Source organism: Oryx dammah, unplaced genomic scaffold (genome assembly GCF_014754425.2).
Source record: "Oryx dammah isolate SB20612 unplaced genomic scaffold, SCBI_Odam_1.1 HiC_scaffold_23, whole genome shotgun sequence".
Lineage (NCBI taxonomy): Eukaryota > Metazoa > Chordata > Mammalia > Artiodactyla > Bovidae > Oryx > Oryx dammah.
The window spans coordinates 31,799,993-31,825,268 of NW_024070207.1; the positions used below are offsets into that span (position 1 = coordinate 31,799,993).

General features: G+C 40.3%; 1 protein-coding gene across 3 annotated transcripts in view; it reads right to left on the minus strand.

Moving 5' to 3' along the window:
* STAG2 (stromal antigen 2) overlaps nt 1–22,389 on the minus strand; it is a 131,601-nt gene extending 109,212 nt beyond the window's left edge. The window contains exon 1 of one of the 3 annotated variants that reach the window (XM_040265208.1): nt 17,114–22,389. The gene's annotated coding sequence lies outside the window, so the exon portion shown is untranslated. The other 2 variants (XM_040265210.1, XM_040265209.1) reach the window with 2 other exon arrangements.
* Nucleotides 22,390–25,276: the final 2,887 nt, after the last annotated feature.

A 25,276-nucleotide genomic window follows, 5' to 3' on the forward strand; every position in this document is an offset into this window, starting at 1 on the left:
AGACTTAAATTGAAGGAAGTGGGGAAAACCACTAGACCATTCAGGTATGACCTAAATCAAATCTCTTATGATTATAGAGTGGAAGTGAGAAATAGATTTAAGGGCCTAGATCTGATAGACACAGTGCCTGATAAACTATGGATGGAGGTTCATGACACTGTACAGGAGACAGGGATCAAGACCACTCCCAAGAAAAAGAAATGCAAAAAAACAAGATGGATGTCTGGGGAGGCCTTACAAATAGCTGTGAAAAGAAGAGAAGCAAAAAGCAAAGGAGAAAAGGAAAGATGTATGCATCTGAATGCAGAGTTCTAAAGAATATCAAGGAGAGATAAGAAAGCCTTCCTCAGTGATCAATGCAAAGAAATAGAGGAAAACAACAGAATGGGAAAGACTAGAGACCTCTTCAAGAAAATTAGAGATACCAAGGGAACATTTCATGCAAAGATGGGCTCAATAAAGGACAGAAATGGTATGGACCTAACAGAAGCAGAAGATATTAAGAAGAGGTGGCAAGAATACACAGAAGAACTGTACAAAAAAGAGCTTCACAACCCAGATAATCACGGTGTGATCACTCACCTAGAGCCAGACATCCTGGAACGTGAAGTCAAGTGGGCCTTAGGAAGCATCACTATGAACAAAGCTACTGGAGGTGATGGAATTCCAGTTGAGCTGTTTCAAATCCTGAAAGATGATGCTGTGAAAGTGCTGCACTCAATATGCCAGCAAATTTGGAAAACTCAGCAGTGGCCACAGGACTGGAAAAGGTCAGTTTTCATTCCAATCCCAAAGAAAGGCAATGCCAACGAATGCTCAAACTACAGCACAATTGCACTCATCGCACACGCTAGTAAAGTAACGCTCAAAATTCTCCAAGCCAGACTTCAGCAATATGTGAACCGTGAACTTCCAGATGTTCAAGCTGGTTTAGAAAAGGCAGAGGAACCAGAGATCAAATGGCCAACATCCACTGGATCATGGAAAAAGCAAGAGAGTTCCAGAAAAACATCTATTTCTGCTTTATTGACTATGCCAAAGCCTTTGACTGTGTGCATCACAACAAACTGTGGAAAATTCTGAGAGAGATGGGAATACCAGACCACTTGACCTGCCTCTTGAGAAACCTGTATGCAGGTCAGGAAGCAACAGTTAGAACTGGACATGGAACAACAGACTGGTTCCAAATAGGAAAAGGAGTACGTCAAGGCTGTATATTGTCACCCTGCTTATTTAACTTTTATGCAGAGTACATTATGAGAAATGCTGGGCTGGAAGAAGCACAAGCTGGAATCAAGATTGCCAGGAGAAATATCAATAACCTCAGATATGTGGATGATACCACCCTTATGGCAGAAAGTGAAGAAAAACTAAAGAGCCTCTTGATAAAAGTGAAAGAGGAGAGTGAAAGAGTTGGCTTAAAACTCAACATTCAGAAAACTAAGATCGTGGCATCTGGTCCCATCACTTCATGGCAAATAGATGGGGAAACAGTGGAAACAGTAGCTGACTATTTTGGGGGGCTCCAAAATCACTGCAGATGGTGACTGCAGCCATGAAATTAAAAGATGTTTACTCCTTGGAAGGAAATTTATGACCAACCTAGACAGCATATTAAAAAGCAAAGACATCACTTTGCCAACAAAGGTCTGTCTAGTCAAGGCTATGGTTTTTCCAGTCTATGGATGGATGTGAGAGTTGGACTATGAAGAAAGCTGAGCGCCAAAGAATTGATGCTTTTGAACTGAGGTGTTGGAGAAGACTCTTGAGAGTCCCTTGGACTGCAAGGAGATCCAACCAGTCCATTCTAAAGGAGATCAGTCCTGAGTGTTCATTGGAAGGACTGATGTTGAAGATGAAACTCCAATACTTTGGCCATCTGATGCAAAGGAATGACTCATTTGAAAAGACCCTGATGCTGGGAAAGATTGAGGGCAGGAGCAAAAGGGGGTGACAGAGGATGAGATCGTTGGATGGCATCATCAACTCAATGGACACAAGTTTGAGCAAACTCCAGGAGATAGTGAAGGACAGGGAAGCTTGGTATGCTGAAGTCCATAGGGTCACAAAGAGTTTGACATGACTTAGTGTCTGAACAAGAACAAATATCAGCTTTAAAGATAATTTCAACTTTACATAATTGAAACAACAGTTTTAATATTGTATACAATTTTAAAGCATCTCCCAGATGGAAGAACATGCCATTTGGACTCTTTTCAAATTTGAGATGCTTATGGATTTTATGGTACATTTTCCTAGATTTTCTCCTGTGTCAGTGGTCCTCCTGCCCACCCTTGGGCTTATGTTCCTCTTTATTCGTAACTTCTCCCTGCTAAAGACCAATGTACACTATGCATAGGAATCCCTAAGGTCTACCTCTTACTCATATCTCCTGACCTCCAGTTGCACTAATATCAGCTTAAGGTGGAAGTATCTAAAAATACAATTTTGTTTCTCTCAAAAATTAACTACCATTCAAATACAAGAGCATAGTACAGCATTACTGCTACCATGTTCTAAGTACATAATTATTACAATAAAATTTATATGTAGAAAGAAAGTATGAATTCCAAGATACTACAAAATAATGATGTTAACTTGCTATGAAAATAGTAACTAAAACAATAACTTAAAGTTGCAGTACATGGCAGTTTTGTTTTCGTTTTTTAACCCTACACACATACGTATGTACGTGCATATTATGGCAAAGCAAGGAATTCTCCTGTACGAAGCCAACTTATCTAGCTCCATACTGTGCACATCACAAAAAAACTATAAATGGTCAATGAACAAATCATTAGGCAAAATGACGGGTTGAAAGTTAAGACAGTCAGAAGAAGCTGGAAAGCAGACCTCTATTAAGAGATAAAAAGCCTTCAGAGAACCTAGAAGCTGACCCGAGGGCATATACTCCTCTAGGAATTCAAGGCAATTCATGAGAACAGACTTCTAAAAATTACAACATGAGACACAGCTGCCTTCCCATTCCCATCCAGAAACAGGTCCAAGCACAATCCTTATCACTTCTCTGTTCCAGGAAATGCCTATCGTGTCTATTAAGATTAAATCAGCTAATTCTGGGTCAGCTTGCAAGTAAGTCTAGTGAGTCTCAGGATACTACACAGTGCATGCACTCAACAAATATTATACAACCTATTATGTCCCAAGCACTATTCTAGGTGCTGGAGTTAAGGTAACGAACAAGAAAAATATCCTTGCCTTCACTTAGTTTACATGATAAGGTGGAGAGACAATCCACATAAAACTGTTTGATAATGAAGAAATACAACAAAGTAATATAACAGAGAAATTGTAGTACAGCAGAGAAATACAACAGAGTAAGGAGAAAGAGAGTGCTAGGGGCAAAAGATATTTCACACACTACGGCCAAGGAATATTTCACTGAAAGACTAATTACTTGAGCAAAATGTCCTGAAGAAATGAGCAATCACGCAAGACAGAGGAACCAGCAAGCAAATACAAAGGCCCTAAGGTATAGTTGGGGAAATTATTCAATTTCTTTAGGCCTCAGTTTTCTGTAAAATGAGTGCAGTATCCCCTATACAAGACTAAAATGTAAAAGTAATATACTACATCAAGTATATAACATATAGAGTGTACTCAGTAACTGAAAACATTACAATTATCTGGGGGCCTATCATGGCAGCGAAACCCTTAGCCTATTGTCTGGCATACAGAAAGCACTCAGAAAAGTATTGTTATCTAATCCCCATAATAGAATATGGCAGAGAGGATTACTCATTTTATAGCCAGGAAACCTGAGGATCAGAAATTTGTCCAATCCTCTGCTGACTTCTAAAATTCCTATTAGGATGAACAAACATACTTCACAATTAAAGAGAGGGCTTAAAATAAATACACTGCCAAGATGAGGAAACCATTCACATTAGTGTCAAGAGTCAGCAGTATGGTACTGTAGAGCTAGAACATGGGACTCTAATCAGTTTGCCTGGGGGTCACATCAAGTGTCCACCACTTTCCTAGGTATGTGGCCTTGGGCAATTTTACCTTTTTGTTCTGCACCTCTGTTTTCTCACCTGCCAACAAGATACAGTAATAGTACCTACCTCATAGAGTTGTTGGGAGAATAAAACGAGTCTATTTTTTAAATCACTTTTATTTCAGTGCCTAGAATATAGAGTTACATTGTATTAGTAGTAGCATGAAAGCAAAAAAGAAATCATTGAAACAGTTTTACTTTCAATGGAGAATTTTAGAAACTATAAAGATATTGGAGACAGAATAATAACAAAAACGAAGTACTGGAGAAAAATGAAAAACAGAAGAAAAAGAACACAAAAGTAGCATCATGATGTTACCTGGATTTAGACCAATTTACCACTGTCCTTTAGTAGGAACACTACCAATGAGGCAAATGCCAATGATGCTTTGGGTAACATTTTGTTCCATAGTTTATTTTACAAGAAGTTTATAATTTCTTAATCAGATGTCACTTTACTGAGGATTACAACAAATATAACAAAATTTATCATCCTCCCCCACTCAACACTTTTTCAGGTGTTATCTGATGCTTATTATAAAATATGAAACACATCACATATAATTTCAGATTGAAAGTAATTTATTCCCTATCAGCTGTTGGTAGAAAATAAGGCTTGTCCTACCTAATTTCCGAACATTTTCTGACTAATTCGAGTTTAACTTCCTCAGTCTCATCAATTTAAGATTCCTGCCCCCTCATCTCCCCACCCAAAAGTTATCACTACACAAGTCCATAAATCATCCCACTGGGAGGCAGTGTATCACCACGTAAAGAAGTGTGCTAAAATAGGCAAAACTGGATTCAAAAGCAGGCACTGCCACTCACAAACAAGCTGAGTGAACTTGGGTACGTCACTTAACCATTTTGAACCTTAATAAATTAAAATACCACCAACCACCTCACACATGTCTTTTTAAGAAATAAAAACGAAATGTTAGGGAGCCTTGCCATGTAGTAGATCGTATAAATGATATCCTGTAGATATATAAAGTTTATCATTAATGCAAAGCCAACTAGAGGAGACTAACTGACTCCTACTCTTTCAACATGAGAACTTTTTAAAATGAGGTATTAATAATGTGATTTCAATGCAGGGTTACATTTCTAGAAAACCCAAGGTTTTAATTACCATTTGAGAATCTGTATACATATTACACAATGGGACAATTCAAAATCACATAAAAACATAATTCCTTGTCTGAAAAAGGTAAACTACTTATAAGAAATAAACTGGGGGACATCCCTGGTGGTCCAATGGCTAGGACTGTGCACTCCCAATGCAGAGGGCCCAGGTTCAATCTCTGGTCAAGGAACTAGACCCCATATGCTGCAACCTAAAGTTCACATGCCACAGCTAAAAAGATCCCACATGCCACAGTGAAGACCCAGTATAGCTAAATAAAGAAACGGAAATAAACTTGGATATCACCAATATTGTACATATAAGCATTACATATTTATACACACAATAATCATCTCTCATGTGACATTTGCTACTTTTCTGCAGCAACCTGGATAACTGTTCCACTCTAACTTTGAAGATTTACGAACTATTTCCCTACTAAACAATCTTTTCTAATACAATCCTGTATTGTCCACATAAGCCCTCTGAAATTTAGGTATATTTAGAACATCCGAATATGAATGCAACTACTGAATATTCCTCAATGAATAGTAGCACTTTATCCACTGACACATGTAATCAAAACTCCAGAAAGTACATATATTCAAGCTGGAAAAATCCATTTGTCATTGACAAATTTGCTTTTGAAAAACATACCTTCAAGTTTCTGCTTCCCTGCCAGCCATAGCTACCACCACTTCCTCAATTCTCCTGCCAGGAATAAAGTCTAAGGAATGTCTTTTGGCCTGAATGAGTGGTGCAAACAGGGAGGAACATATCCCAAAGGAAAAATATTATGGCTTTGCTAATATTTCCTACATTTTCTCTACTTCTTTAACATAGAAGGGAAATTCTCCAAGGTTCATATTCCTATCTTTAATACTACCTTCTGTAAGCCACAAAAAAAAGGCCTTTCTCAGTAAGAGGATATTAACTGTGTTCTTTGTAGTAACATTCTAATCACTGTACAGTTTGCAAATTAGGTACCAGGCAAGAGATACATTGGTAGAGTGTTGGAAAATTCTTCCTTTTGAAGACAAAAAGGTTAGAAACCCAAGAAGCGAGTGTATCATACATCACAATCCTGAAATGGAAATTCTACCTTAAATATACCAAACCTGCATCATCATATATATGTAGAGAATGAATTTAATGAGCATCATATACTGTGACAAAGACATCGCAAGTTAACACTCCAAAGTCAAAAAGCAAAACAAGGATAGATAAATTTAAATTCCTATTTAAAAGCAAGCATTTCGAACTTGAAATAGACACACAAGAGTCCCATATAACAGAGTGATTGTTGATTGCCTGTTTTTCTTTTATACAGAAGCACACTATCAATCAGAAGGTCTCAACCTTTAGATAACAGTGACTGGTTATAGGGGATGGTCATGGACTCTTTTAACTTAGTTTATTCACAACCACTAAAGACTGAAGCATTCCAGTGCTCTAACAACAGTCTTCAATTGTTATTTTCCCCCAAAGCTTTTCAGAGTAGTCCTTATTTTTAAATACTTGTCCCTAATCTTAAATTAAGGACACTATCAAAACTGCATTGATAGCTAGTGGTTTTAACATAGTATTCCTTAACATATAGTAATTCCAGTACACAATGTTTTCAAAAGGGGTTATTTTTGAGTCTTTTGGGGTGATAAAACCCAAATGACAATGCTGAGAGCAGACTATGCAGTTTACAGCTGTATATCCCATCCCTGAAGGCACTTTATCTATCAGTTGATTTGTTGGCCTTCCCTTGTGGCTCAGCCGGTAAAGAATCCGCCTGCAATGCAGGAGACCTGGGTTCGATCCCTGGGTTGGGAAGATCCCCTGGAGAAAGGAAAGGCTACCCACTCCAGTATTTTGGCCTGGAGAAGTCCATGGGGTTGCAAAGAGTCACACACGACTGAGCGACTTTCACTTCACATATATTTTGTACATTAATTTCATAGGGGTCTCACACCTCTACCTTATCCATGGGCCCCAGATTATAAAACCCAACAATAACTTTTTGAAAACACCATCTGTATTAATTTTATGTAATAAATCACATCCACAAAATAATCTTTTGTCTACCAGTCACTATGAGGTCCACAAATTCCTTCCCCTTGTCAGAAATGCAGTCCCCCTCCTTCCAACTTCATGACGGCTTTTAGTGAACTAAACAAATGACTTTAAAAACTGAATCCATGCATGCTCAGTTGCTTCACTCATGTCTGACTCTTTGCAACCCCACGGACTGCAACCCCATGAGCCTGCCAGACTCCTCTGTCCACGGAATTCTCCAGGCAAGAATACTGGAGTGGGTTGCCATTCCCTTCTCTAGGGGATCTTCCCAACCCAGGGATCGAATCCGAGTCTCCCATTTTTCCTGCATTGGCAGGCGGATTCTTTACCACTGTGCCACCTGGGAAGCCCTTAAAAATTGAATGAAAGTTAAAGTGAAGTTGCTCAGTCGACTCTTTGCGACCCCATGGACTGTAGATTACCAGGCTCCTCTGTCCATGGGATTTTCCAGGCAAGGGTACTGGAGTGGGGTGCCATTGCCTTCTCCAGGGGATCTTCCCAACCCAGGGATCAAACCCGGGTCTCCCACATTGCAGGCAGACACTTTACCCTCTGAGCCACCAGGGAAGCAAAAACTGAATAGACCTACTTAATAACCTCTCAGTTGTTTATATAGTGACACCAACAAAACTTTCAAAAGTGAACTAGCTAGGGGGAAAAATACAAATTCCTCAATGAAATATTAAAATAACAGCTAAGTATGAAAATAAAACGCAAAGTCCTCTTAAGATCAGCTGTCTACTACTCACTCTCACTAGAAGAAAAAGAGGGAAAAGAAATCTTAGTTTACGAAATAGTAAAATCTGCCATTATGCTGAAATCATTTCTCCAAAGGTTTGAATTCACCGATAGTATTCATTTTTGGAGAGGATGTACCACAAACATAAACAGACTGGGAATACAAAGCAACTGCAAAAGTTATCAAAAATAAAAGAGAACTATTAATTTTATGAAGTGACACAGTAATCTACAAGACTTAATTTTCAAAATATGGTACAGAATCAGTTTAACTTCAAACAAGTCTCTAAACTAGACCCTTTTTTTTCCTTTTCTATTACTACTTCTCTTTAAAAGTCACAAATGGGAATGTATCTCTTTCAGCTATCTTCTAAGAAATTTTCCATCTAAGAAACCCCGTGAAATATCATACAATTTACATTTCCTCCTAAGAAACCTGTAAATGGAGTCTAAACAACTTAAGAAGAACAAACAGATGTGAACAGTAAAAGTAGTTATCTTGCAGTTTTCTGCTTTTATTTAGGAGGACCTCACTCAGAGAAGTTGCTCTTCAACATTAACACATAGTCATTTAAGTCTTCATCGTCATTTGAAAAGAGCCAACTGGAAATTCTCCTGGGTTTTTAAAAACACTATCTCCTGTCTTTTACTGTGGACCCCATACTGATTAAAAACTCCTCCGAAAGAGTAAAAATAAACTCTAAAATAAAGCAATTTAAATGCCCACATTCACATTCCTGCCCAAAGAAATCTTGGAGAAGTTCCGAATCTCTTCTGACCACAATAATTGGGCAAGTTATTTGGCCTCCTACCTTTTTGGTTTCCTCTTCTGAAGTGGGGGTGGGGAGGCAGGGGTGTTAATCAGGGTCATCATACATCCTAGTTACTCTGGGACAGTCCTACTTTATACTATTATCCTAGCATGCCATCCATTTATTGCCCCTTTCACTCTTCACTCTCAACAGTATCCTGGTTTGAACAATAAATCATATGGTCATCCTACCTCAGAGGGTTATGAAGACTAAATAAGCTAATATACGTAAAGCATTTGTAACAGTGCCTGGCACATAGTAAGAGTACAGTTAGTGTCAGCTACTGTTAATGTCAGTCACTGTCAAAGACTTCTTATAAAAGGTTTTGAATAATATAATGAACAGAGCCCCTACAATATTCCTTTTTACAAATGGAACTATGCATTTAACTTCCCACATTCAATTCTTTAAAACCAAGTAGCACTAACTGCTTAAAATCAACACTAACCAATTTATCCCACAGAGATGGCAATAGTATCAACTGCACTCATATTTTATCAAATATACTTTATCATATTTTATTTTGTAAAGGCTATATTAGGGTTACTGATAGGAAAGTAACCATGAAAAGTAAAACCTTGTTTAGCACTAAACCAAGCCCCTTAATATTCTAGGAGACTTTCTCAATAAGGGTTCCTCATGTTATTAACCACAGAACTCAGAAAATGATCTGAGTGACAATTTCCTGAATTCTCCCAAGAAGAGTACAGAGCTAGTATCTTTCTAGATACAAAGGAAGAAACTAATTCATTATACACAATGGACGCCTTGGGGCATAATTCTGTGGTAGAACAGCAGTGGTACTTGGGACTACAAAGGGGAAAATACGGATGAAAAGACTCAATATTGAGTCTAGGTAGAAGACTATCACCTGGAAAAATACTTCCTACAATCATTAAGAAAATAATTAACATAAAATATATAAAATCTGACTTATGGCTGTGAAAAGCACTAATATATTCAGTTTTACCGCATCTCCACTAATTTACCTTAGGCCAGATATACAATAACTAGCATTCCTTCAGATTAGAAAAGTTCCAGTTATAGTTTATGAAAAGCAGGAAGGAGAAAGAGGAAAAGCAAAGAAAACTGAGACCAAATTCTGATCACTACTGAACGAAGTAATTCAGGGCAGCAATTATTAACTATTACCTGATTAAAAAAATAAGAACAAGAAATTTTAATTAAGTGGAAAGATAAACTAGAATAAAAAGTAGAAACAGATAAGTTATTAATACTTAGAAGAAAATATTTTAAGATAACGTTAAATAACAACATACCCTACATAACCAATCAGAGCAGTAAATTATGAGAGTCACCTAAATTCTCATTTTAAAAGCACATGATAAACATGCTGAATGACTGGGGAACTATTCTCAGACACATTTAGCCTCCTTTCTATATAGAGACTAAATGACAAAAGAAAAAAATATTAGTGAAACTATTCTACCATAGTATGACACCCCCCAAAATCAAGAATACAATCCAACACATATCATCTAAAATAAAAATTAAAAAATTATCCCACAAACTTCTGTATAATGAGCATACTCAAACTAATCTAAAGCTCAGATTTATTTAACTATTTAACCTTTCAGTATAAAACACAATGTAGACCCTTCATCAGGCAGCAACTTATCAAATCCTGTATATAAAAAAACCTGCATTTACCCTGTATGATACATTTAAAAAACTCATTTCATAACACTGAAAAGAAACATGCTTTCTGGTCATAGATATCCTAAGACCTAACCAAGTTAAGAGAAACTACTGAGCTTAACAAAAAAGTACAAAGGTTTTGAGGCCAGACTACTTTGGGTATGAATTCAGACTGTCAATTTTTATTTTGTGACAAGTCATTTATTCTCCCAGAGCCTCAATTTCTCCATCTGTAAAATGACAACCATCTATCTTGCAAGGTAGCTGAGACGTTTTAAACAATACATGTTAAAACACATAGTACAGTTATTGGCATTTAAGTCATTCAAGTGGCAACTAAATGAAGTTTCTTAGAATAGCTCAGGATTCAACAAGTTATAGGTCAAATCCCATTACAACAAATCCCAGGTTATCCATGCAAAAGTGTAAACAGGATTTCCTTTTTTCCCTTCCAACAATGTTCAACAGTATTTTAAGAATATATATTTTATTTATATACACTTATATTCTTGGAGTTGTACATTAGATTATCCAGAGTTTATAGAAATCTCTCTAGTTTGTCTCATCAAGCCTAGTCCTGTATTTTCCAACTAAAATTACAAAAAAGAACAGACCATCCACATTATTCACCATCCCCTCGTTTCAGGGGGAGAGTGGGGCTTAAGGGGAGAGGCTGGGGCTTAAGTCAATTTCAATAATCTCCAGACTAGACCAACCATAGGTAAAGACTTGTTTTCTTCTGGTTATTACCAAAGATAGAACTATAGCAGGCAGACATTAAAAATACAGTTCAGGTAGCAGATTACCATAGCTGGTAAAGAGATGTAGTTTTTTAAAATGTACATACACAAAAACGACTTCCCTAGTGGCTCAGTAGGTAAAGAGTCTGCCTGCAATGTGGGAGAGTCGTGTTCAATCCCTGGATCGGGAAGATCCCCTGGAGAAGGGCATGGCAACCCACTCCAGTATTCTTCCCTGGAGAATTCCATGAACAGAGGCACCTAATGGGCTATACAGTCCATGGGGTCACAAAGAGTTGGACACAATTGAGTGACTAACACACACAAAAATTAAGACTCCACCAAGCAACAGCACTCATACTGACAAAACATAAAATTTGGTTAAATTAAATGCAAAGCAGGCAACTCAGGAGACTGAAAAAAAAATCAGCTGACAATTTTGCTTTCTCACATATCTTTGCCAAAGAGAACATGCAATAACCACCACTCATGATAGCCAGAGATACAGAAAATTATTATACAGGAAGAGTACTGAACCACAAATTACGTCCTAAATATGTACCAAATGTAGAAATTACAAAACTAAAATACATGTAAAGAACTCTTAAAATAATCTGAATCTTTAAAGTTTCTTCTTTACTCTCTAATAATTGGTAATGTTTCAATATATACCAACACCCATAGATAACCTGGACTATCCCTTGTCTTTGCTATGCTCCCCAACTCCCAAAATAGTTACAGGATAGTGCTCCGCTACACAATAAACTGTTGTGTTCAGGTCTTTGAATAATCTAACAGTAATGTCAAAGTACTAACACAAGACCGTTTTTTTTTTAATATGTGAGACACAAAAAGGTCACAACATTAAAGAGATATGAACCTTATCCCAGTGACATGTAATAGATCACTGTGTCCATCTAATGTAAATTTTAAGCTCAAAACTTGCAGCATCAAAAACTGAAGACCTCCATCTACTATAAAGAACCCAAAACAGAAATATGCTATTCACTGTTTACTCCCTTCGCACACATGAATGCGGATGGCATCAGTTAAAAATACAGAATATTAAGCATTACTAAACTGTCCAAGGCATATTTTCACACTGAACCCTATATTCCCAAAGGATAATTTGAGCTTAAGCCTGTCTCCTACCCTAACCCACCCATTTTAATTCACAGATTTTCATTAAGGTCGAAAAAGAAAACAATGAAAAAATAATGTATAACAATTTCATTAAAATCTTGAGTGCTGGGGCTTTAAAAAAAAACTAACTAAATAGATTTCAAAGTTGCCAAACTCATACTTTGTTGCTTTAGTAGTTTAGCTCTTGCCTCACCACAGTAAAATAAATCTGAAGTCACAATCCTCATCATCTATTTAAATTATTTGCATACAAATAAGAGTTCAAAATATATACGGTCTGCTCTTAACATCTTTGTAAGGCTAAAATGATGAATATATAATATACAAACAGACTAATAATAACAATTATGAAATGTCTGTCACCACCCTAGGGTGGAATTTTTGCTCTAATAATGATTAGGGAACACATGTCACCAAATAGAAAAACTAAATATCCGTTATTTTGGGTTCCCTTTAAAGCTCTGACATACATTCAAAAATACATCTTATAGGGTGAAAAAACCTGCCACTAAACAACACAAAATTGCAGAAAATAAGGTGCTTTATTTCAAATAATTTACAATGTTTCTGTAGGAGCAATTTACAAATACACTAAGGAGACTGAGGGTTTTAATGTCGATGAATTTTTACTGTTGATGGGCAGTGGTAGATGTTAACATAAAACATTAAAATAATTTACACATCAACTTTTATTTATAGCACCAAATGGTTAAAAGTGGCGGGAAAAGTGAAAGTATCAGTCCTGTCCGACTCTCTGCAACCCCACGGACTGTAGCCCGCCAGGTTCCTCTGTCCATGGAATACTGCAGGCAAGAATACTGGAGTGGGTAGCCATTCCCTTCTCGAGGGGATCTTCCCAACTCAGGATCGAACCCATGTCTTGCACTGCAGGCAGATTCTTTACCATCTAAGCCACCAGGAAAAGTGGGGGGAGGGGAGCTTTAACTCATTTTATATGTAAACGTTCATTTTCAGATCAATTTTTTAAAAACCCACCCCACCCCCAACTGCCAGTCTGATACCTTAAAATGCTATAGCTATAGTTATTTCACAGTGGGAAAGAATAGCTAATAAGTACATTTATTTTTCAATCCTCTTCTCTACCCATTCATTAAACACCGAATACTGAAACAGAATTCAACTCCTACCTCGATCTTCTTACCAGGAATGCTCCCTAGGGCACCCGAATCTCTTCCACTGTCACTTATTCCAACTGCCAAAGCCCCTCCTATTAATAGTAAATCCCTTTCATACTGACTCACTGCAACTCCAACTTAATGAAATAGACACCAAGCAGAATTTACAAAATTTGCTCATGGAATTTTCCTATTTTCAAAGGATTAAAAAAGAAACCAAAAGTAGAGCAAATTCAGACTAAGTTACAAATATTTAAAGTTCGACCAATTTATAAGCATTTATCTTGTTTATTCTATACTGGTTCAATTTAAATATTTTTTGAGTTTGTAAGTCAGACATTGTGTAATTACTTATACACAAGGCCAGGTTTCTCATGCAAATAATATGTAAATATAAACTTAAGTCATTACACCAAAATTGCAAGATAATTTGAATTTTTTCTTCAAAATTTTCTAATTATGGAAACGTTCAAGTACACGCGAAAGTAGGGAGAATAGCACAATGAGCTCTCCCGTACTCATCACCCAGCTACAACCACCAACTCAAGGCCACTTTTGTTTCATCTCTACCTCCCACCTCTCCCCCAATTATCTTCAGAAAAGAATTGAAGAAGATATTGTACTAAGTACAGAGAAAAATCGAAAGACAATAAAAGTATCAAAAACTAGCAAGAAGTCAGAATTTAACAATGTAACTGTACAGCTACCCCATACAACTCCTTGTTAGGTTGGAAGATTTTTTTTTAAGGGAAATAACCATCTCTAAGAATCTAATGAAGTCAGTAAGATCCAAAGGACACATTTAAAATTATATCTAAAAGGGTAAATAGGATTATGTGACGAGAATGAACTTAAACATGAACAATTAGCTTGCATTCACGTAGCACCTTAGCTCAAAACGAGAAAAAGCACACTATTTAACATAATGTGTCATAAAACTATAATTCAATCACTCGAAAAACCGCTGAACAGTTATGCCTTAACTGGCCCTTCTGATTCCTAATTATAGATTGATATCAGCGTAAGAAAAAAAAAACAGGCATTTTAACGTAACAGGTTTAAATCGCTCAAAATTAACCCCGCCTTTCGTTGGAAAATATATAAAAGCAAATCTAAACTATCTGAATTGTATTTCATTAAAGAGAAATGTATGCACTTTACAGGGCCCATTTTTTTTTTCAATAAGTTCACATATACCCTTAAATACAACGCGCTAGGCTCCGGATAGAAGTAGGAGCCCGCCTCCTGCTTTTGCTCCCAACCAATACGCAGAGAGAGAAGGTTGGCAGGAAAGTGCTGCGAGGACAGTAACAAACACCAGCAGCTCCCGAGCAGGCCCTGCTAGAGCCAGCAATGACGCACTTCGGTAACCCGACTCTTTCTCCCCTCCACCCCCGCCCCCAGCAGCGGTGCTGACACCGCCAACAGCCCGGAGTAGGAAAAAAGACAACAGAAAAAAGGCAGAGGTTGGACCGCACCAGGTTTCATCAAGAAACCTCGATTATTCCTCTTTCGACACTAACCACTAGGACTAAACAGGAAAAGAAGCTTCGTGCTTAAGCAAGTCCCATCATGGTGGTTTAAGAGTCACTAAATTAAGCTGATAATGAGTCCAATCCACAGAGACAAATACAGGGTGTGGCTGCCGTGGAATACGGCGGTCCGTGGGAGAAAGGGGTATGGAATTTACACTCCCGTGCGAGGGGAAGATGAGGCTTTACGGGGGGGGGTGGGGGGGACGGCCCGCGCATTTTAAGGAACCATCTCAAACCAACACGAGCTTTTCGTTTACTTAAATCTAACCCTACAGATCAAAAGTTTTTAATAGATACATCACGTAAACTGTAAGTAACCATTTAATCAAATACCATGACCCTCAATTAAAAAACTACATCCCAGAGAAAGGAGGAGGGAGAGGGAAGCGGGGGGCGGTAGGCAACAACATATAAAACATTTCTAGGCCACGGCGGAGAAAGTCTCACAAACCAGATGAAACTACTAATGCAATTCTAAAAATTAAAGCTGGACACTGCAGCATGAAAAACCATACGATAAAACCCATTACAGCTCAGGATTAAAAATAAAATGACATATACACCAAGGAGGAGAGGAAACTAAATGTCGAAAGTACAGCGGTTTATTAAAAAAAAAAAACTAAAGGGAAAAGAAGACATTCTCGCAACGGGGGGAAAAAGGGGGCAGAAATCAACAATACGTTTCGAATGTAGGCCAGAAGAAAATGGGAACGGGGCTCAAAGTTTTACGGAACTACTTGATGCTGTTTCCCACACCTTCTCTCTCCCATGGCCCATCCGACCCTTTCCGTCCTAAAATCGCCGTCCACTGATCGCCGGGTACGCGAGAGAAGAAAAAAGAAAGTCAACCCCAAGCAAGAATAAAAGTGTGGAGGGAAAAAGCAGAAGCTGCCTACCTGGGGCAAGGATCAGTTCAGTTCGTGCCTTGAGAAAGACAGTGCGGGTGGGGGTGGGAACGAAAAGCAGCAGTAAAACTAAAACAAAAGTGGCGCCAAAACCCCCCAACAAACAGCCTTCCACTCCCGCCCTTCCCCCCTCCTCCCATGCCAGGCAGGCAGGGCCCCCTTCGGGGCAAGGTCTGCACGCGGGGGCCAACACCGCCGGACCCCAACCTATTTAGAAAATTGTTGCCCGAAGAAAACTGACCGAAGTCGGGCCTCGGAAGGGATGGAGAGATCGATGCCAATCGCTTTCCCCGGCAGTTCCCCCACCACGCGCTGGAGATGACGGGGCGGGGGAGAGGCAGAGGGGCCCGTCACATGAATGTTGTTCCCTCTCTAGGAAGGGAGGAAGAGAGGGAGGGAGGGGAGGGAGGGAGGAAAGGAAGGAGGGGAAGGGAGAAGGGAGGGGGCACGAGGGAAGGGTGTGATCAGAGTAGATTTTCCCTCGCCTCCCTCGGTCCGAGGCCCAAATATACACAAGCGAGCCTCCTCGCCTCCCCTCCCCCCTAGGTTCCCAGCACCACCATTTTGCTCTCTTCCTTCCCCTCGCCGCGATGCCGCGCTCTTCCCCCATCCTGACCGCGGCCGCCCGGCCTGCCTCCCCCACTACGGCTCGCACCCCACCCCACCTCCAGTTCGGGCTCTCCCAGGCTTAAGAGCCTGCCGGAGAAAAGGCACCTAAATCTAACGCTACACCGAGAAGCAGAGCCTCCATCTTGCGCTGCTCCGCGTTCTCCATTTTGGGCCACCCATTGGGGGGGTCTCCGTAGAGGCCCCGAGGGAGAGCGGGGCGAGGGAAGGAAGAGAAAGCCTTCAGCGAGGGTAGTCGAAAAGAAGAGTCCTGCGGTAGAAAGCCGCTCTAGGAGTAGGAGGTAGGGAGGAAAGGGAGGGGTTGGAAGTTCCTTGGTAGTGTTGAGGGAGCGACTTGGGGAAAGAGGAGAAAAGAAGGGCCGGGGGTTACGCGGGGACGAGGAGGCTTCTCCCCGGCTGCACTTGGCCGCCCGCTCCACAGCGGGCCCCGCTGGGGGTAAAGGAATAAGAGAAGAAATTAAACGGCAAGAGTGCCCAGTGTCTTTCCCTCCCAACTCCTCTCTCGCGCCCTATTTCAACCACACGCGCCTCACGGTGGGCCCCGCGCCCTCCGGGTGCCCCTCCAAACTTCTAGAAGCTTCGCCTCCGCCATTTTATAACTTACCTCCCCCCTCAGCGTACACAGAGGCAGCAACGAGAATGTTCGCCTCCCCCACTCCTCCTTCCTGCTTTCTCAGGCCGGGGGCTTCTTCACCCCTGGGCTGGTACAAGATATTTTTCCCTTCCTCTTCTTTTACACCCTTGAATTCTACTCAGGGACGGAAGCTCCCGCGGTTCTAGAGCGGTGGGGGGTTTTGAAAGTGGCGGTCGGATCCGGCGGGTTTTTTTTTTTTTTTTTTTTTTCTCTCTCTCCCCCTCTCCCCTGGTTTTTTTTTTTTTTTTTTTTTTTGGTGGCGCTTCGGGATTGTTTGGGGTGTTCGCTCTTCGGCGACTTGGAGGCGAATGGAACGCGCAGGCGCCATCTGTCGGCCGCGAACCCGCGCCCGGCTCCCGTTGGGAGGGAGCGTCATCTAGCGGCAGAGAGTCGCCACTGCAACGCCTGGCCCCCTGCCCTCCCACCCAGCGTCCTCCTCCCAATCACCAGCCAATCGGGGTCGACTGCCTCCCGGGTTCAGCGTCTCCGACGCCGCCTTTCAACGAGGCGCCCGTAGGGGCGCGCCGCCGAGTGGGGTAAACAAGGTGCCGTGCCCGCGCCTGACTTACTCATTCGTTGAGCAGCGCTTCCGCCGCGCAGCCGGTCGCGCCGCGTTTCCTCTTTCTTTATTGGGGGGTCGAGGGGAGGGCGGTAGGGATGTCCGGAGGAGCCCCGCGGTGTGGGAAATCGGAAACTGGGCTCGCTGGGAACTGGTGCCCCGGCCCCCCTCCTCCCAACGCCGTGCCGCCCGAGGTGGCAGCCCAGTCGGGCATCACCCTTCGAGGTCCCCTACTGTGACACGCCCCGGCGAGGGAGCCTTTGGCATTAGATCCCGGCCCCTCGCTTCCCCGCGCCCCCTCCTCCTTCCCACCGAAAGAAGTCAACTCGTGCAACTCGGGCACCTGATCCTAAGTGATTTAAGGGGGGTTGTTTTATGAGTTTTTGTTTTGTTTTGCTCGCTTTGGGCTTCGGATGTGGAGAGAAAACGAGCTGATTCTCCACCGGGAAGACCTAGCACTGGAGGGGAAAAAAACACTTATTTTTCTTTAGACCGCTAGTACCGTCTCGCAGAAAACGTGCTCGGTCTCTCTCCAGGCTCTGAGACTTAGGGAACTGGGCTACTAGGTTAGGCCCCGCGCTCCACCAATTTATTCTGCACTCTTGGGCGGAGGGGAGGCCCGGGACGAAGCGGAGTGGAGGGAAATCGAAATTCGGGCAGAAGGAGTCGGGGAGCACCTCCCTGGTCTTCCCCGCCTCCCCCGCTTATCCACCGTCTTCCTGGAAGCGTGGGCGGAGGCGGCCTCGCGACTTAGTTAAGAATTTTTGGTTCCTTCTTATCATTCCTCCTCGCCCTTCCCTCAAGATGTTTGAAATGCGAAAAGATCCCCTTATCGCTCCTCCGACCCAGTTAGCTCTAAGTCTTTATCACCCTTTCTGGTTTTTGTTTCGCATCCAGCGTCCCGGACCTTGGACCGCCGCGAGCTCTCTGGGTCGGGGGTGGGGGGCGGAGTCAACTCCGGGAGGGCCTGTCCCCGCGGTAGCGCCGCTTCTCCCAGGACGGGGAGAAGTGACCTATTACAATGTTTCTCTGGCTGTTACAGATTCACACAATAGTGTTAAGAAGAGCTCTTTGTTTCTGTTTCTTTTTTCTTTTCGTATGTTTCTTTAAGCTATTCCTATAATATTAAATTAGATTTCAATCAGAAGGGGAAAAATGTATTTAATAACAAGACACATTTTCCAAAGGAGAAATAATGCAAGCCCCGTGTAAATGGTGAGGAATTCACCGGATAGAGCTTCTAAAGCATTTCCTAATGCAAAATAATGGTTATCTTCAGTCCTTCAATTACATCCCTGTCACGCCTGTCTTAGTTTCTCTCCTGTCCTGTGTGGTCATTGGGTTTTGTTCGGTTTCTTTTTTCTGTGCAACTTCAAAAAAGAGTTATGGTATATTTAATCAACTGGACAATAAAAGTTAAACATCTAAAACCTGAAACATTTTTACTTACCTCTAGAACTTTGTGGAGTGGAATACTATTCAAAATAAATTTCCATTTCTTTTATAGACCATCTTTGGTGGAATGTTATACAGTTTTTAATAGATTCAAGTTAAGGATGCAGCTAGAACATTAAATAGGGAGTAGTGGAAAATTTACAGTTATATAAGTTAATGCAAAATTACACTTAAAGTAATAGAAAAAAATGGGCTCTGTACCAAATCATTTTACATTAATTTAGTTCACTTGTGCCAATTTAGTATCAATTGATATTAAATGATTTCCTGTTTTAGTATTAGCTGTAAATTACTGATTTTCTGCTCCAAACATCACATTTATAGTACACGGTACAAATAGTTTTTCATTTATTTTATAAATTTACATCCTCAGCTGATTGTCTATGTAGCAACTGAGACTTCTTTAAACAATTTTATACTTTGAACAAAATTGAAAAGTTCCTCTGTTTAGTAAACTTACTTTCATTTTGTAAAAAAAAAAAAATACCACTGAGGAAGATTAATAACTAACTGGTATAACATCAGAAATAAATTTTATAGCAGATATACACCAATATTCAAGAATGTTTCACCAGAGCCCCTTTTTTTTCTAGTTTGTTCAGAAAAGTGCTGGGGCCCCAGTCCTGTCCTGAGAAGTGGAATTTATTTCCTAGGGTACTGAAAGATGGAGAGTACACCCTTAGAATTTGAAGACAAAGTGAGAAACTCATCATATGAAATATGCAATGATGTGAAATAAGCTTTTAATCTTCATTATTTGTAACATGTCCTTCATGAGATAATATTGTAATGGCAGAAGCATTTGGTGCCTGATAAATACTGAAAAAGTAAAATTTTAATAGTTAGAATATTTGATGCTGTGTGAGGAGGAGAACACTATGTGATGCAAAAATATTTTGGTCTTTAGTAATGCTTACCCCACAGTGTAGCGGAGATGATCACGAGTGTGAATAAAGCATACCACAATTCTTTTGTTCTGACTCCATGTAAATGGAGCAAGCTTCTGATTATAATTAGGTTTTCCAGATAGTCTCCTACTTTACACAGCATACATATATGTGACCTAAAATCCAAAAGTTTAAAGATGAATAAGCTGTGTTCACAAGAATTTTAAGTTATGTATTGAAGTGAAGTGAAGGGAAGTCGCTCAGTCATGTCCAACTCTGCGACCCCATGGACACCAGGCTCCTCCATCCATGGGATTTTCTAGGCAAGAGTACTGGAGTGGGTTGCCAATATACCATAAACAAAGGCAAAAGACAAACTATAAGTTGTGAAGAAATATTTGCTACATGAATGAAAAGCTAATTTACTTAATATACAAAGTGAAAGTGAAGTCGCTCAGTCATGTCTAACTCTTTGGGACCCCGTGGACTATAGCCCTCCAGGATCCTCCATCCATGGGATTCTCCAGGCAAGAATACTGGAGTGGGTTGCCATTTCCTTCTCCAGGCGATCTTCCCGACCCAGGGATCAAACCCAGGTCTCCCGCATTGCAGGCAGACGCTTTAACCTCTGAGCCACCAGGGAACTCTCACAAATCAATAAGATAAACATATTCAGTAGAAAACTGAACAAAGGATATAAACAGTCAACTTATTGGACAATAAATGCAGAAATGGCTAATAAATATATAAAACAGATAATACAGTGCTCAACTTCATTTACCACTAAAGACATACAAATTCAATACCACTTGTACAAGATTGGCATAGATTTTAAATTCTGATAATACTCAATGTTGGTGAAGAAGTAAGAATTCTCATATACCATTGGTGGGAGTGTAAATTGTTAAAAAAAAGTCTCATGTAAAATTGATCTAGCATTTCTATTCCTAAGAATCTATCATACAGATATGCTCATGCAAGTTACACAAAGATACACGTAGATTTCTATTATAGTTTTGTGATAAAGAGAAACTGACCATGATAGAAATGGTGTCATTAGGGAACTGATTGAGTAAATTATCATACATCCATACAATGGGGTTCTATGCCCACCTTTAAAGCAATTAAGTATATATTTATCTACTGATACACAAACATGCCTAGGATAGGTTAAATGAAAAAAAAAATCAAGTTGCAAATAGCTTTTATAGTGTGGTCCCATTTGTGAATGTGTATTTACAAATAAATATATGTGCTTGTATAGCCATAAAACATTCTCAAAGAACATACAGGAAACCTAACAATAGTTACCTCTCAGGAAATAGGTAGTATAGGATTCCAGGGCTTGTAATTTAACTTTTCACTTTATACATAGTTATCTTACATTAATTTTTTTTAAACTGAACATATATTACTTACATAATTTTTAAGGTCTTATACTGGTTACTCCTGAAAACAGTTTGGCACTTTCTTATAAAGTTAAACACACACTTACCCTATGACCCAGCGATCTTACTCCTGACCATTTATCCCAGAGAAATGAGAACTTGGTTTACACAAAAAAGTATACATAACTGTTTATGGAAAATTTACATTTAATAGCAAAACCAGGAATTAACCCAAATGTCCATAAACTGGTAAATGGTAAACAAACTATGGTACATTTATACCATAGAATACTACTCAGGAATGAAAAGGAGCTATTGATACACACAACAACTTGGATGGACCTCAAGGGTATTATGCTTAGAGGAAAAAGCCAACCTCAGAGAGTCACACACTATTACTCCACTATATAAAATCTCAAAATGATAAAATTATAGTGATGGAGAACAGATGAGTGGTTTCCAAAGGTTAGGGTTAGGGAAAAGGGTAAGGAGTAACTTAAGGAGTAATGGGAGAGAGTTTCTTTGTAGTGATTGAACAGTTGTGTATCCTGAGTGCAGTGATGTTAACTTAAATCTACACGTGGTAAAATTTTATAGAACTGCACACAGACACGCACACACCGTATAAAGAACTGGTGAATTCTGAATAACGTCTGTACTTGAGTTAATAGTGTTGTGTCAATGTGGATTTCCTGGTTTTGACAACAAACTGTGGTTATGTAAGCTGTTATCACTGGGAAACGCTGTGTGAAGGGTACATGGAATTCTCTATTATTTTTGCCACTTCTTATAAGTTCTAAATTATTTCAGAATAAAACCTTGTACTAAAAAATTTAATGCTGATAATAAAAGAAAAAATCTCTGGTTAGTAGGTAATTACTCTGTTATAAGTTAATAGATTGACTCATTTGCTGGCAACTTTTTGTGAACTGGGGAATAACTATTTAATTTCTGAAATCCTTATCTTCAGTATTGTATGAACTTGTATGATTAAGGGCCTGATACTTTGATACTCAGAGAAGACCATGGGCTGTGTCAACAGGAACTAGACATATCTAAAATATACTAAGATATATCAAATATCATATTAATGAATTTGCTGATTTTTTTTTTACTTTGAATAACATACAATATTTCCAGTATCAGTTAATGGAACTGAAGCTATATAACTGTATACAAAAGATTCACCAACCTCTCCTGCTTCTCCTCTGAGCTGTGGATAATCCTATGTCCAATCTGTTTTGCATCCAACCCAGTCCTGATTAGAACACTACCTTACTTCCTTGGGCTTCCCTTGTGGCTCAGCTGGTAAAGACTTCGCCTGCAATGAGGGAGACCTGGGTTCGAACCCTGGGTTGGGAAGATCCCCTGGAGAAAGGAAAGGCTACCCACTCCAGTATTCGGGCCTAGAGAATGCTAGGGTGGCAGAGTCGGACATGCCTGAGCAACTTTCACTTACTTCCTTACTTTTATGCTTACTTTCTAGCTCCGTTGTATTCTCATTCACTTATATACTTTCTTATTGGAGGTCTTCCCAGTGGCTCAATTGATAAAAAGTCTGCCTGCAATGCAGGAGACCCAGGTTCAATCCCTGGGTCAGGAAGTTTCCCTGAAGAAGGAAATGGCATCCCACTCCAGTATTGCCTGGAAAATTCCATGGACAGAGGAACCTGGTGGACTACAGTCCATGGGGTCACAAAGATTCAGACACGACTACATGTCTAACACACACTCTTACTGGCTCAGCTGGCCTACAATGTTCCTCAAACACTCAGTTCAGTTCAGTTCAGTTCAGTCACTCAGTTGTGTCTGACTCTTTGCAACCCCATGAATCGCAGCACGCCAGGCCTCTCTGTCCATCACCATCTCCCAGAGTTCACTCAGACTCACGTCCATTGAGTCCGTGATGCCATCCAGCCATCTCATCCTGGGTCGTCCCCTTCTCCTCCTGCCCCCAATCTCTCCCAGCATCAGAGTCTTTTCCAATGAGTCAACTCTTCGCATGAGGTGGCCAAAGTACTGGAGCTTCAGCTTTAGCATCATTCCTTCCAAAGAAATCCCAGGGTTGATCTCCTTCAGAATGGACTGGTTGGATCTCCTTGCAGTCCAAGGGACCCTCAAGAGTCTTCTCCAACACCACAGTTCAAAAGCATCAATTCTTTGGCGCTCAGCCTTCTTCACAGTCCAACTCTCACATCCATACATGACCACAGGAAAAACCATAGCCTTGACTAGGCGGACCTTAGTCAGCAAAGTAATGTCTCTGCTTTTGAATATACTGTCTAGGTTGGTCATAACTGTTCTTCCAAGGAGTAAGCATCTTTTAATTTCATGGCTGCAGCCACCATCTGCAGTGATTTTGGAGCCCCCCAAAAATAAAGTCTGACCCTGTTGCCACTGTTTCCCCATCTATTTCCCATGAAGTGATGGGACCAGATGCCATGATCTTAGTTTTCTGAATGTTGAGCTTTAAGCCAACTCTCCTCTTTCATTTTCATCAAGAGGCTTTTTAGTTCCTCTTTACTTTCTGCCATAAGGGTGGTGTCTTATGCATATCTGAGGTTATTGATATTTCTCCCAGCAATCTTGATTCCAGCTTGTGTTTCTTAAGACCTCCCCAGACAGCCATTTTGCTTTTTTGCATTTCTTTTCCATGGGGATGGTCTTGATCCCTGTCTCCTGTACAGTGTCACGAACCTCATTCCATAGTTCATCAGGCACTCTATCTATCAGATCTAGACCCTTAAATCTATTTCTCACTTCCACTGTATAATCATAAGGGATTTGATTTAGGTCATACCTGAATGGTCTAGCGGTTTTCCCTACTTTCTTCAATTTAAGTCTGAATTTGGCAATAAGGAGTTCATGATCTGAGCCAGAGTCAGCTCCCGGTCTTGTTTTTGTTGACTGTATAGAGCTTCTCCATCTTTGGCTGCAAAGAATATAATCAGTCTGATTTCGGTGTTGACCATCTGGTGATGTCCATGTGTAGAGTCTTCTCTTGTGTTGTTGGAAGAGGGTGTTTGCTATGACCAGTGCATTTTCTTGGCAAAACTCTATTAGCCTTTGCCCTGCTTCATTCCGCATTCCAAGGCCAAATTTGCCTGTTACTCCAGGTGTTTCCTCAAACACTAGTATGCTTAAAATTAACCTGGGAATCTTAATAAAATGCAAAATCTGATTCAGTGAGCCTGAGGTTTCTCACAAACTCCCAATTCAAGCCTAGCCGACAGGTGTCTGAAGTCCACACTTTGTGAGAGCCTGAGGAACAAAGTACAAACTCTTTAGGGTAATTTAGTGCCTTCCAGGCAAACTCTTTAGGGTAATTTAGTGCCTTCCAGGAGAGATAAGAATGCCTTCTTAAGTGAACAATGCAAAGAAATAGAAGAAAACAATAGAATGGGAAAGACTAAAGATCTCTTCAAGAAAATTAGAGATACCAAGGGAACATTTCATGCAAAGATGGGCTCAGTAAAGGACGGAAACAGGAAGGACCTGACAGATTAAGAAAATCTGGCAAGAATACATAAAAGAACAATACAAAAAGATATTAATGACCCACATAACTACAATGATGTGATCACTCCCCTAGAGCCAGACATCCTGGAGTGCGAAGTCAAGTGGGCCCTAGGAAGCCTCACTATGAAGGAAGCTAGTGGAGGTGGTGGAATTCCAAATGAGCTATTTCAAATCCTAAAAGATGATGCTGTTCAGGTGCTGCACTCAGTATGCCAGCAAATTTGCAAAACTCAGCAGTGGCCACAGGACTGGAAAACGTCAGTTTTCATTCCAATTTGAAAGAAGAGCAATGCCAAAGAATATTAAACTACTGTACAATTGCTCT